Raw genomic sequence first — 10,362 nt, 5'->3', positions numbered from 1 at the left:
TTCTTGGGTAAATTTATACTAATTTAGTTGCAGTATTTTTAATCCTGGATAATATCCTCGGCACACTTGCCAATGCTACTGTTTATATTGTGGCGTAATGTATGCCTTGGACTATGTTAACATAGTACCATCTGTTAATATGACATAAGCCTTACAAATCTATACTGTTTAAGCATTGTAGGGTTTGTAAGGATATACATTCTGTATTACTCATTATAATAGCCCGAATAATAGGTTAGTATATGTTAGTGAGTGGCACTAACTATTTTTAGCTAGATACACACAGTATAATAAGTAGTGAAAATATACAATAAATATATATATGAGCATATGCCTGGAATATTTTTTCCGGTTTTTGTATTGCCGGGAGGATTGCTAGGAACCTTAACGGACCTGTTACAGTATATTTTATGATTCCCATTGTTGGTCTGTAGATATTTAGTATTTGGGAGACACATCTCTTACTGGACCTAAGAGCGACGAAACAGAGTAAACAGTAACTTCCTGGGCTGCTTTAGGAATTTTTTAAATTAAGTGTCATGTTTAAATTGAGTGTCGTTTTCATAACAGTGTTCCTAGACATCGTCTAGGATTCGTCTATTTATGTTTCGCAGTACAACATGCAACGGAAACTATATGTCCTAATATGGGCATTAAGAATATCATGAATACGATGTGGTTTTAGATATTGGTTTTAGGTGTTTGTTATAAATGATTTGCAGCACATTATATCATTGGAAGCTACACATTTTAATATTTCAATGTGAATATTAGGAGCGTTCTGCATTTATCTTGAAAAACTATAAAATGGCTGTTGCTTTAATTGTATGGATTACTGACTAATTAATTGTTTAATTGATAATGATTTTTGTATATAAGCAGTAAGTTTTTCTTGTGCAAATTGTAACCTGATGAAGTGCACCTGTGTGCGTGAAAGTGCTCGTTTTTATTAAAATAAAATAGTTTTATACGTTGTTCGTGGTGGTTCCTAGCAGTTTTCTTGTCTTCAGCTTCGTTTTGTGGTGTGAGGAACCTTTGGATGATCGGCGTTTGCTTCCTGCTGTTGGTTTTGATTTTACTTTTGTGCCTAGCTGATCATCACATGATGGACATGCCGAACATTGAATTGGACTACAATCCAACAGGTACTTCTGGGACCGATAGTTGGAATTGTTTGTTCTATCAGAAAGACAATCCGCTTTTACATTTGGATGTTAACTGTGATGTCTCTGCTAATGTTTCGAACAGCAATGAGAACTTGCATGACTTTTTTGGTCGTCTGAGGAACCTGGAAAATGACTTATATCGTTTGCACAGGCTTGTTTGGCAAAGAAGGCACCTACAAGCCTGTCTACATTTTAAGGTTATCCCCCGTGGCATGCGGGTCCTGTGCATGCCAAGTTATGGGGATAGCCACCCTGAGCTACTACGGAAGTGGCAGCAACTTAACATCGAGTTCGGCAACAAGTACATCCAATTGTTGCTGGACTATTTTGCACCCATCGAAGCGGAGCTCTTGGTTAAGGTAGAGGAACAACATAAATCTCTTACTGTGAATTATCAGACTGAGTTTTGTGTTTCTAAAATACATAATATGAATAAACAGTTAGCTCTTTACAGCAATAAATTAGAACAAATTAAACTTAAGAAATTAAAGCGTGACTACCAAGACTTTCAACTGGGTCGCATTTTTGTCTGGCCGAGAACTAACCAGAAGGAGGGATCTCAGACTGCCCATGCACCGGCAGTTTCACAGATGATGAATAATGACCCAGCAAGTGTTTTGGTTGAATCTTTGGAAACCCGGTTAATAGCGGAAAGTCAAACAGATGACATTATTTGTAGAGAGTCTAGTATATCCAATATATCTAACGTTTCCTTACCCTGTAATCAGCAGGGTCTGAGTAGCAAAGATAATTTAGGTGCTAAATCTAAAGCCAACGGCTCAAATAGTGCATTTGTTGCACCTGTACCTTTAAACTTCCCTCTTCCTTACAAGGGCGCAGTACGCACGCGCTCAGTAAGTCGGGGAAGAGGAAAAAGAAAGATGTCAGGAGAAACACCAGAACGGAGAAGGAAAATGAAGAACTGAATTGTTTGTTTTTCAACCTGACATCAAGGACTTTTTCATCAGATGAACAATTTATCTTGAATAAGGGTTTATCGTTTATTCCTTCCAAGCATAGTGTGCTACTTGATACTCTCATAGGCTTACGCCTTTTTGCTAGAAAATTATCTCTTAAGGTACTGTTTAAAGATATTCCATCCAACAATGTTGAGTTTGATTATAAGATTGCACTTTATAAAAGGAAAAGTTCTTATATACCTCCACTAACACAGCCTATTGAATGTTTTATGAGAACATGTGAACGTGACTTCTATCTTTATTATGAACAGGAAAAGCATAAGGGCAATTTTGTAAACCTGAATCATATACAAAGGCGCTGTTTAGATGATCTTTGTCATGATGAGAGCTTGGTTTTCAAACCGGCTGACAAGGGAGGGGGAATTGTTGCACTAGACACCTGCTTTTACAAACAACTAATGTCTAATATGCTAAATAATGATAAGGCATATAAAATAATAGATAGATCTAAAGTAGTGTCAATAATTAAATATGTGCATGATACAATCTATGACTTGCTTATGACTAGGTCTATAGATAAGTCACTCTATGATTTCTTAATGATAGACTCACCCCTGATTCCCTTAATTAAGGGCTTACCCAAATTGCATAAAAATGAAGACCCTCCTCCACTATGTCCCATAGTGTCAGGTGAACACTGGGTTACGGAGAATGCCTCTCTATATGTACAGTCTAAACTTGGTAAGATGGTGAAAGAAATTCCCACCATCTTAAAGAATTCCTATGAGCTCTTAAATGACCTTAAACAAGATCTGGTAAAAAGTAGCATCAATGCTGATACTTTATTAGTTACACTAGATATTAAAAGTCTGTTCACCAGTATTCCTAATGACTATGGCCTTGATGCAGTAAGGTCTCATTTAACTGAGCTTGGTACCATGGACAACAATGAGGTAATGAACATCTGTTGTTTGCTGGACTTGGTCCTAAACAATAATGTCTTTTTGTTTGACCACAATGTATATGCGCAGACATGGGGAGTAGCAATGGGCACTCCCTGTGCTAATGCTTATGCTAATTTAGTGGTCCACAGATGGGAGAAAGAGAATATTTTCAATGACCCTAGGTTCGATAACGTCATCCTATATAGACACTTTGTGGATGACGTCCTGATGCTCTGGAATGGAGATATGGATATGTTGAAGGATTTCATTTGCTTTATGAACTCCACTACTTCATTTTTTAGCTTTACATATGAATGTTCGCTAGTGAGTGCTAATTTTCTGGATGTCACTCTTATAAAAGAAAATAGTAGCAACTTAGTCACTACCTTGTATAGGAAGTCATGTTGGAGGAATAGCATCCTCCATTATGACAGTTTACATCCACGTCATGTGTTCCGTAACATTATAAAAGGTCAAATGAGTAGAATACTTAAAATATGTAGCAACGAGTTGGATGCTACAGAATTGATTGGACATCAAAACAATACTTTATAGATAGAGGGTACCCGGCTGAATTGGTCAATGATGTAACGGAATCCCTTTTTGGGACTCCAACACATCTAGTGAAACCAGGCCATGCTCCATACAGAAGGGAGAATAGTAAGAACATCGTGTATGATATCAAGTACACTAGTGATATTGAGCAATTAATTAGGATTGTTAGAGGAAATTGGAAAATTTTGCTTTTGGATCCTTTCCTCTCACAATTGATTGGGGAGAAACCCACATTCAGATTTAATAACTGTATGAATGTTAAAAGACTACTCTGTAAAGAAAAATTGGATACAGTCTCTGTTGACATAAGAGCTGACATTAAAACAGGTACCTATGCATGTGGTAGATGTTCATCTTGTAAATACATTAATAAAACACAATGTTTTAAGATCCCAGGTGTTAACATGACATTCAAGCCCACCTTTTATGCCACATGCAATACACAGAATGTTATTTATCTTGCTACCTGTAATCAATGCAATGGTTATTACGTAGGTATGACATCACGTAGACTCAGGGATCGTGTCTACAATCATGTCTATGACATAAGAAAGAATAATCTCACTAATGCACTAGCTATGCACTGTTTTGATAGACCCCAGCATAGCTTTAGTTTCCAGGTTTTGCAAGTTATAAATCCAAATAGGAGAGAAGGTGACCATATAGGTACTATAGAGATGTTTGAGCTAAGGTGGATTCTAAGATTAAAGGCACATATACCACCAGGGCTTAATACTGCAGTTAGTATCCGCCCTGTCCTCTTAGGTTCTTCATGATATGATGATTATACATACATATATTTTATTAAGTTCATTACATATTTTGTACTTTTGTACGGTCTAATTCTTGGGTAAATTTATACTAATTTAGTTGCAGTATTTTTAATCCTGGATAATATCCTCGGCACACTTGCCAATGCTACTGTTTATATTGTGGCGTAATGTATGCCTTGGACTATGTTAACATAGTACCATCTGTTAATATGACATAAGCCTTACAAATCTATACTGTTTAAGCATTGTAGGGTTTGTAAGGATATACATTCTGTATTACTCATTATAATAGCCCGAATAATAGGTTAGTATATGTTAGTGAGTGGCACTAACTATTTTTAGCTAGATACACACAGTATAATAAGTAGTGAAAATATACAATAAATATATATATGAGCATATGCCTGGAATATTTTGTCCGGTTTTTGTATTGCCGGGATGATTGCTAGGAACCTTAACGGACCTGTTACAGTATATTTTATGATTCCCATTGTTGGTCTGTAGATATTTAGTATTTGGGAGACACATCTCTTACTGGACCTAAGAGCGTGAAACAGAGTAAACAGTAACTTCCTGGGCTGCTTTAGGAATTTTTTAAATTAAGTGTCATGTTTAAATTGAGTGTCGTTTTCATAACAGTGTTCCTAGACATCGTCTAGGTTTCGTCTATTTATGTTTCGCAGTACAACATGCAACGGAAACTATATGTCCTAATATGGGCATTAAGAATATCATGAATACGATGTGGTTTTAGATATTGGTTTTAGGTGTTTGTTATAAATGATTTGCAGCACATTATATCATTGGAAGCTACACATTTTAATATTTCAATGTGAATATTAGGAGCGTTCTGCATTTATCTTGAAAAACTATAAAATGGCTGTTGCTTTAATTGTATGGATTACTGACTAATTAATTGTTTAATTGATAATGATTTTTGTATATAAGCAGTAAGTTTTTCTTGTGCAAATTGTAACCTGATGAAGCGCACCTGTGTGCGTGAAAGCGCTCGTTTTTATTAAAATAAAATAGTTTTATACGTTGTTCGTGGTGGTTCCTAGCAGTTTTCTTGTCTTCAGCTTCGTTTTGTGGTGTGAGGAACCTTTGGATGATCGGCGTTTGCTTCCTGCTGTTGGTTTTGATTTTACTTTTGTGCCTAGCTGATCATCACATGATGGACATGCCGAACATTGAATTGGACTACAATCCAACAGGTACTTCTGGGACCGATAGTTGGAATTGTTTGTTCTATCAGAAAGACAATCCGCTTTTACATTTGGATGTTAACTGTGATGTCTCTGCTAATGTTTCGAACAGCAATGAGAACTTGCATGACTTTTTTGGTCGTCTGAGGAACCTGGAAAATGACTTATATCGTTTGCACAGGCTTGTTTGGCAAAGAAGGCACCTACAAGCCTGTCTACATTTTAAGGTTATCCCCCGTGGCATGCGGGTCCTGTGCATGCCGAGTTATGGGGATAGCCACCCTGAGCTACTACGGAAGTGGCAGCAACTTAACATCGAGTTCGGCAACAAGTACATCCAATTGTTGCTGGACTATTTTGCACCCATCGAAGCGGAGCTCTTGGTTAAGGTAGAGGAACAACATAAATCTCTTACTGTGAATTATCAGACTGAGTTTTGTGTTTCTAAAATACATAATATGAATAAACAGTTAGCTCTTTACAGCAATAAATTAGAACAAATTAAACTTAAGAAATTAAAGCGTGACTACCAAGACTTCCAACTGGGTCGCATTTTTGTCTGGCCGAGAACTAACCAGAAGGAGGGATCTCAGACTGCCCATGCACCGGCAGTTTCACAGATGATGAATAATGACCCAGCAAGTGTTTTGGTTGAATCTTTGGAAACCCGGTTAATAGCGGAAAGTCAAACAGATGACATTATTTGTAGAGAGTCTAGTATATCCAATATATCTAACGTTTCCTTACCCTGTAATCAGCAGGGTCTGAGTAGCAAAGATAATTTAGGTGCTAAATCTAAAGCCAACGGCTCAAATAGTGCATTTGTTGCACCTGTACCTTTAAACTTCCTCTTCCTTACAAGGCTTACGCGCTCAGTAAGTCGGGAAGAGGAAAAAGAAAGATGTCAGGAGAAACACCAGAACGGAGAAGGAAAATGAAGAACTGAATTGTTTGTTTTTCAACCTGACATCAAGGACTTTTTCATCAGATGAACAATTTATCTTGAATAAGGGTTTATCGTTTATTACTTCCAAGCATAGTGTGCTACCTGATACTCTCATAGGCTTACGCCTTTTTGCTAGAAAATTATCTCTTAAGGTACTGTTTAAAGATATTCCATCCAACAATGTTGAGTTTGATTATAAGATTGCACTTTATAAAAGGAAAAGTTCTTATATACCTCCACTAACACAGCCTATTGAATGTTTTATGAGAACATGTGAACATGACTTCTATCTTTATTATGAACAGGAAAAGCATAAGGGCAATTTTGTAAACCTGAATCATATACAAAGGCGCTGTTTAGATGATCTTTGTCATGATGAGAGCTTGGTTTTCAAACCGGCTGACAAGGGAGGGGGAATTGTTGCACTAGACACCTGCTTTTACAAACAACTAATGTCTAATATGCTAAATAATGATAAGGCATATAAAATAATAGATAGATCTAAAGTAGTGTCAATAATTAAATATGTGCATGATACAATCTATGACTTGCTTATGACTAGGTCTATAGATAAGTCACTCTATGATTTCTTAATGATAGACTCACCCCTGATTCCCTTAATTAAGGGCTTACCCAAATTGCATAAAAATGAAGACCCTCCTCCACTATGTCCCATAGTGTCAGGTGAACACTGGGTTACGGAGAATGCCTCTCTATATGTACAGTCTAAACTTGGTAAGATGGTGAAAGAAATTCCCACCATCTTAAAGAATTCCTATGAGCTCTTAAATGACCTTAAACAAGATCTGGTAAAAAGTAGCATCAATGCTGATACTTTATTAGTTACACTAGATATTAAAAGTCTGTTCACCAGTATTCCTAATGACTATGGCCTTGATGCAGTAAGGTCTCATTTAACTGAGCTTGGTACCATGGACAACAATGAGGTAATGAACATCTGTTGTTTGCTGGACTTGGTCCTAAACAATAATGTCTTTTTGTTTGACCACAGTGTATATGCGCAGACATGGGGAGTAGCAATGGGCACTCCCTGTGCTAATGCTTATGCTAATTTAGTGGTCCACAGATGGGAGAAAGAGAATATTTTCAATGACCCTAGGTTCAATAACGTCATCCTATATAGACGCTTTGTGGATGACGTCCTGATGCTCTGGAATGGAGATATGGATATGTTGAAGGATTTCATTTGCTTTATGAACTCCACTACTTCATTTTTTAGCTTTACATATGAATGTTCGCTAGTGAGTGCTAATTTTCTGGATGTCACTCTTATAAAAGAAAATAGTAGCAACTTAGTCACTACCTTGTATAGGAAGTCATGTTGGAGGAATAGCATCCTCCATTATGACAGTTTACATCCACGTCATGTGTTCCGTAACATTATAAAAGGTCAAATGAGTAGAATACTTAAAATATGTAGCAACGAGTTGGATGCTACAGAATTGATTGGACATCAAAAACAATACTTTATAGATAGAGGGTACCCGGCTGAATTGGTCAATGATGTAACGGAATCCCTTTTTGGGACTCCAACACATCTAGTGAAACCAGGCCATGCTCCATACAGAAGGGAGAATAGTAAGAACATCGTGTATGATATCAAGTACACTAGTGATATTGAGCAATTAATTAGGATTGTTAGAGGAAATTGGAAAATTTTGCTTTTGGATCCTTTCCTCTCACTATTGATTGGGGAGAAACCCACATTCAGATTTAATAACTGTATGAATGTTAAAAGACTACTCTGTAAAGAAAAATTGGATACAGTCTCTGTTGACATAAGAGCTGACATTAAAACAGGTACCTATGCATGTGGTAGATGTTCATCTTGTAAATACATTAATAAAACACAATGTTTTAAGATCCCAGGTGTTAACATGACATTCAAGCCCACCTTTTATGCCACATGCAATACACAGAATGTTATTTATCTTGCTACCTGTAATCAATGCAATGGTTATTACGTAGGTATGACATCACGTAGACTCAGGGATCGTGTCTACAATCATGTCTATGACATAAGAAAGAATAATCTCACTAATGCACTAGCTATGCACTGTTTTGATAGACCCCAGCATAGCTTTAGTTTCCAGGTTTTGCAAGTTATAAATCCAAATAGGAGAGAAGGTGACCATATAGGTACTATAGAGATGTTTGAGCTAAGGTGGATTCTAAGATTAAAGGCACATATACCACCAGGGCTTAATACTGCAGTTAGTATCCACCCTGTCCTCCTAGGTTCTTCATGATATGATTATACATACATATATTTTATTAAGTTCATTACATATTTTGTACTTTTGTACGGTCTAATTCTTGGGTAAATTTATACTAATTTAGTTGCAGTATTTTTAATCCTGGATAATATCCTCGGCACACTTGCCAATGCTACTGTTTATATTGTGGCGTAATGTATGCCTTGGACTATGTTAACATAGTACCATCTGTTAATATGACATAAGCCTTACAAATCTATACTGTTTAAGCATTGTAGGGTTTGTAAGGATATACATTCTGTATTACTCATTATAATAGCCCGAATAATAGGTTAGTATATGTTAGTGAGTGGCACTAACTATTTTTAGCTAGATACACACAGTATAATAAGTAGTGAAAATATACAATAAATATATATATGAGCATATGCCTGGAATATTTTGTCCGGTTTTTGTATTGCCGGGATGATTGCTAGGAACCTTAACGGACCTGTTACAGTATATTTTATGATTCCCATTGTTGGTCTGTAGATATTTAGTATTTGGGAGACACATCTCTTACTGGACCTAAGAGCTTGAAACAGAGTAAACAGTAACTTCCTGGGCTGCTTTAGGAATTTTTTAAATTAAGTGTCATGTTTAAATTGAGTGTCGTTTTCATAACAGTGTTCCTAGACATCGTCTAGGTTTCGTCTATTTATGTTTCGCAGTACAACATGCAACGGAAACTATATGTCCTAATATGGGCATTAAGAATATCATGAATACGATGTGGTTTTAGATATTGGTTTTAGGTGTTTGTTATAAATGATTTGCAGCACATTATATCATTGGAAGCTACACATTTTAATATTTCAATGTGAATATTAGGAGCGTTCTGCATTTATCTTGAAAAACTATAAAATGGCTGTTGCTTTAATTGTATGGATTACTGACTAATTAATTGTTTAATTGATAATGATTTTTGTATATAAGCAGTAAGTTTTTCTTGTGCAAATTGTAACCTGATGAAGCGCACCTGTGTGCGTGAAAGCGCTCGTTTTTATTAAAATAAAATAGTTTTATACGTTGTTCGTGGTGGTTCCTAGCAGTTTTCTTGTCTTCAGCTTCGTTTTGTGGTGTGAGGAACCTTTGGATGATCGGCGTTTGCTTCCTGCTGTTGGTTTTGATTTTACTTTTGTGCCTAGCTGATCATCACATGATGGACATGCCGAACATTGAATTGGACTACAATCCAACACGTACTTCTGGGACCGATAGTTGGAATTGTTTGTTCTATCAGAAAGACAATCCGCTTTTACATTTGGATGTTAACTGTGATGTCTCTGCTAATGTTTCGAACAGCAATGAGAACTTGCATGACTTTTTTGGTCGTCTGAGGAACCTGGAAAATGACTTATGTCATTTGCACAGGCTTGTTTGGCAAAGAAGGCACCTACAAGCCTGTCTACATTTTAAGGTTATCCCCCGTGGCATGCGGGTCCTGTGCATGCCGAGTTATGGGGATAGCCACCCTGAGCTACTACGGAAGTGGCAGCAACTTAACATCGAGTTCGGCAACAAGTACATCCAATTGTTGCTGGACTATTTTGCACCCATCGAAGCGGAGCTCTTGG

The sequence above is a fragment of the Protopterus annectens genome, chromosome 8.part1, assembly GCF_019279795.1.
Source record: "Protopterus annectens isolate FY-2018-M chromosome 8.part1, PAN1.0, whole genome shotgun sequence".
Classification (NCBI taxonomy): domain Eukaryota; kingdom Metazoa; phylum Chordata; order Ceratodontiformes; family Protopteridae; genus Protopterus; species Protopterus annectens.
Note: the sequence above shows the minus strand (reverse complement) of the source record.